Genomic DNA, 5,490 nt, shown 5'->3' with positions numbered 1-5,490 from the left:
CGGGGGGGGGGGGGGGGGGTTTATAGGGGCTCCTGGGGGGAGCTTAGGGTTAGGCAGTCCCCCGGGAGGGTTAGGCTAGGGGAAGGGGGGGTTAGGGTTAGGCACCCCTGGGGGAGAGGTTAGGGATAGGGACCGATCCCAATGGAAATGCCTGTGATATAACTTGCTCTACCTCCGAATAGAATTTTGCTTTTATCCTTTCAGGCTTGGAGGTCATTTTGGGTGGCTTATGGGTTATTCAACCTTATTCAATACCACTTACCCCATCTGAGCCCTGCCACAATGATTTTTAATATGAGCAAAATGACAGCTGTTTTATTAAGTTTACAAAACATATTTTCTAAATCACTTGTCTCTGCTTTACAATTATTTATTTGCCATTTATTTGACAATTTGACATGACCACTTTCCAAATTATTATTTAAAATAAAATAAAAAATGATGCCTTTTGGAATTCATGCTTTTAATTTGCTGGTATATATGGAAGCAAATTTCTGATCATTTTACTGGAATCTGTCTTGGTATACAAAAATGCAACCAGTAAGCTAGAACTGAAACTGAACCGAGGGTTAAAATGGAATGGTCCCTAGAATATTGCTGAACTAAAATAATTGTCCACAATTCCTGACTGTTATGCAGGTCTGACCTGCAGCTACATGAAACATTTGGTTGAGGTTATTGCTGCCAAAGGAGGGTCAACCAGTTATTAAATCCAAGGGTTCACATACTTTCCCCCCCCCCCCCCAGCACCTGTGAATGTTTACACAGTGTTCAATAAAGACCTCAAAATGTATCAATTGTTTATGCTTTTTTAGATTAAGCAGACTGTATTTTTCTGACTTTGAAGATCAGATCACATTTTATGACCAATTTACACAGAAATTTGAGTAATTCCAAAGGGTTCACTTTTTCTTGCCATTGTATGATGTAACATTATGATTAAAGATGCTGTTTAATCCCTTAACTGGTGATGTCGCATGTGATGTGACCGCAGCCAGAAGTGTTTCAGTTGTGCAGAATGGATTTCCTCTGACTCCCTGGACCCCCCAGAGATGATGCACCGGTCTATGACTGCCAGCATCACTTCTGGAATTGTGCCCCAAAATGCTGTGTGAACGGCACTCCAGGGCGCATGTGCCGGGCATCACAGTGCGAGGGGGGGAACTTAGCACCTCCAAGCACTGTTTGGCTGATCCGCACTTGCAGAGATCAGCCAAACAGGGTAACCTTGAAAAAGTCCCCAAGAAGGATGGAAGTCACCAGCAGACCACCCTTTCAACTTTTATACCTAACCTGTACATACTGCAATTGTCACTTGCATTCAAAGGTTTTTGTGTTTTACTGCTTTTAATACCTGCACCATACAGCTTAGGCTGAGTATATGGGTGGGTTTTAGATCCAATAAATAGAATAATTTAGTTCAAAGTTAATATTTCTGTGCATTTATACTTACATTTATAATTAATTTGGTCATGCAGACCTGAATACTGCCTCTCACACGAATACACACAGCAGATTATGCACAGCAAGGATGTTGGTGGACCAGCAATAGAGCAGCAAGACCCGGTTAAGTCCTTAAATTTTACCTACATATTGCACACTAGTGCCCACCAGTCCCTGATACTGTGGTTTCTGTAATCTTTTGAGGTGAAGTGACTGTATACCTATGCACATCAATAATTTTTGATGGAATCTGGAGACCCTGTACATAGCGTCACATTGGTACATTAACTGGGATCCATTGAATAACCCTTTTGTTACATAGATGAACACCCAGCCCCAAGCTTTTGCATATTAACTTTTTTTTTTTTTAAAACACTGACTAATGAGAACATCCACCCCACAGTTATTTCTGGTGGTTTACACCAGGACTGCAGATTTGGACATTAACTACTACAGCACTATACCATTTATATACATAAAATATTGGACAATATTCGGACCTTTGAGCGCTTACACACTATTTCGTTTATCCTTGCATATCTTTGAGAGGTTGGGACATCTCATGTGGTATAGCAGCTTGAAGTGTGATACATACCCTAGTTGTGCGAACCCACAATAATCCCTAACACAAAATTCAATCACACATCTCTGACGTAATCTCAGACACGTCTTCCTCATCCGCCATGACAAAACGTAGGAAGATCTTCTACTCACTGTGACCAAACAAGACTACGGCAGTCCAACCGCAGGTTCAGATACATCGATGTATGAGCTTCACCATAACCAGCATAGCGTTGCCACGTCTACCTATGGGACTGAAAAGTAATGAGACTGCATGTGTTTTTCTATCAGCCCTCGTGTGTATCTATGTATGTATGTGTATATATATTTCTACTTCAGGTCCATAGGGGGTCCACAGGGTTGACCTTGGGGTATAGCTGGATCTGGATCCACGGGCACCACACAGTTAAGGCTTTTGCTGCTCCCAGGATGCACTGGGTCCATCCTCCTCTATACCCCGCCCCCGAGCCACAGGAACCTCAGTTTTAGTTGGTGCCTGGCCAGAGTCGGGTCACCTTTAGCGCAGGGGGCTGCTTTGCAGCCCCTTAGCTTATTTAATTTTTTTTTTACAATCTTGAGAACGTCATCGTTGGACTATCCAACGGACGTCCACGCTGCCACTCCTACACCCCACCGGCGCTGCGACGCCAGTACAGATCTGGGGATCGCAGCGGGACCCCAGAGTCTGTACTAGCCAGACTCTAGAGGAATCCCTTGACTGCTGCTGTATCGCCGGGGAACAGGTAAGTCGCAGGTCACCGCTTGCGGTGACCCGCGTGTACATGCAGTCTTCTGCCTCCAGTGTCTGGGGACGGACCGGAGGCGCTAGCGGTGGCAGCTAGACCACCAGGCAATACAGCGAGCGGGAGCCGGCATCCCGGGGGTTAAATGCTAGCCAGAGGAAGGCTGCCTTCCGTGTCTAGCGGCTTCTCAGCTCAGTGCGCCTTTCTGCTCGGGTCTGGCGACGCTGAGCTGCATTCCTCCTGTGGCCACTCCTCCTCTGAGGTCTCCGGCAGCCATCTTCTCTACAGTGGCAGCGCAGATAGCACAGGCAGCATGCGGACCGGACCCCCTGTGTACCTCTCCCCTGGTAGGACAGTGTACACAGCACTATAGCCCTCTCAGACACTGAATCTGGGCAGATTGATTGTAGTGACAAGGTGCAGTGAGTATTAGTTTCTGCATTGTATGTGACTTTTGCTAGTGCTGACTGTGTGTGCTTTATTTCTTAATACTGTCAGTCTATACCTATCCCTTTCCTTCTCCTACAGCCCTGACAGGTGTGTGTGGGAAGGGCTTTTCTGGGATCTCACTTATATAAAGTCATGTATTTGTGAGGTCGGTCACATGCAGTTGTGTGCTACACAGTGCCATATCTGTGGGCTTGTGTGCTGCATGCTTGTGCGTGCGCCAGGAGTAAAACACTGAGATTCCCTGTTGTGTTGATATATATCTGTATATATTATCATGTCTGATGAGGAAGTTGAGCACTCTGCTCTCCTGCAGATGCTGCGCTGCAGGGGTAAATATGGAGGATTTATCACAGGTTGGACTGTGTGTGAGGTGCCGTCAGTTACCTGGTCCCTCTAACCCCCAAATTCGGGACAGGATCCTCCTTGGGCAGTGTTTTCTCAGGTGCTGGTTTCCATCACGGACCGTCTGGTGGTCCCCATTGCTCTAACCCATAGGGGGTTACACCAAACAGCCTTCCCCCCTTCACGGTATACAGCAGTTATTGCAGTCTCCCACGGCCTCAAACTGTTAATCCATATACGGGGTTACCTATGTATATTCAGTCTCCTCCGGTGACACAGCAGTCTTTCATTCCTTTCCAGGGTCTCCCGCAGGCGGGTCAACCACCGTCGGATGTGTTCTCTAGTTCAGTCCAGAGTTTGGCGGCCTCATCTTCAGCCTTTTAAACTATGTTATGGAGTGACAAGCCTCAGAAGGCGTCTAAACGCCCTGTTATGTCATCCCAGTCTGCGCAACTATCAGACTCGGATGCGTCCCCGGATGAGGGGGAATTGCATGAGGACTCTGACTCTGATTCCCCTGTCCGGGAAGCGGAAACGAAATCTTCCATTAATGTACCGGCATTGGTGAGGGCGGTGCGGTACATTCTTGCTATAGAGGTTGACGCATCAGCCCCTAAGTCCAAGTATCCAAATTTTAAGCAGGCAAAAGTTACTTTGGCTGTTTTTCCTCTATCTGACCAGCTGACTGAACATATAGCGGAGGCCTGGCAGTTGCCTAGTAAGAGGTTTCAGCCGCAGAAAATTTTAGCATCTAGTTATCCGTTTCCTGCAAGTCATTGCAAAAAGTGGGAAACCCCGCCTGCGGTGGATTCTCATGTTACTCGCTTAATCAAGAGTGCTACCTTGCCTATACCTTCCATTTCATCCCTAAAGGATCCCACAGACAGGAAAGTGGAGACTGGTTTAAAATCAATTAATTCTCTCTCAGGGGTGGCCAAAGCCATTGAGAGCTGGGCCAATGTACTGGAAGATACTTTTCCTGAAGAAGCTCCGGAGGTTCAGAGAGCTTTAGTGGGACAGATGAGGGATGCCGCTTGCTATATTGGAGAAGCGTCTTTGGATACCAGTCTTCTGACTTCGAGTTTTGGCGGCAGCGGTTTCAGCTTGCCGGTCTTTATGGCTCCATTCTTGGAGAGCGGATGCAGATTCCAAGAAGGGCCTGGAGGCCTTACCATTTAATGGGGAGATTTTGTTCGGACATAATTGTTGATACTCTGGCAAAGTCTAAGTGCATTTCTGTGATCAGCAGCTGCACCTTCTAAGGCAAGGACTTCGGCCTTTCGGTCCTTTCGTACTCAGGGGAAGTCCAAGGGTCAGTCCTTCCCGATGCAGTCGTCAACCAAGGCTGCCCCTAAACCGAAGAAGCAGGCCTGGAGCACTAGATGCCCTGCTTCCAAGCCAGAGTATAAGCCTTCAGCCTGATGGGGCGGGCCTCTCTCTGGGGGATCCCAGAGTAGGAGGCATACTTCTTCAATTCGCCCAATGCTGGTGCAATACCACCACGGATGCTTGGGTACGAGAAGTGGTCTCAGGGGTACGCCCTATCCTTTCGTCACAGACCCCCCCCAACAGTTCTTCTGCACGGGTCTTTCTCAGGACAAGACCAAGGCCTTGTAGATTCAGGGAGCCATAGAGTCCTTGCTGAAACGCGGGATGGGTTACTACTCTTCTCTGTTTCTGGTTCCGAAACCCAATGGGTCTCATTGGCCTGTCCTCAACCTGAAGTTGCTGAACAAGTTCCTCAGAGTGCCCAAATTCAGGATGGAAACTTTGCGTTCTGGCTATGGAACCTGGGGATTTATATGGTCTCCCTGGACATCCAGGACGCCTACCTCCCATGTTCCTATAGCACCTTCACACCAGCAATATCTGAGGGTTGCTACACGTCAGCTTCACTTCCAATTTTAGGCTCTGCCCTTTGGCCTTTCCATGGCTCCAAGGACGTTCACCA

This window comes from Taudactylus pleione, unplaced genomic scaffold (genome assembly GCF_031769625.1).
Source record: "Taudactylus pleione unplaced genomic scaffold, aTauple2 ptg000127l, whole genome shotgun sequence".
Taxonomy (NCBI): domain Eukaryota; kingdom Metazoa; phylum Chordata; class Amphibia; order Anura; family Myobatrachidae; genus Taudactylus; species Taudactylus pleione.
Note: the sequence above shows the minus strand (reverse complement) of the source record.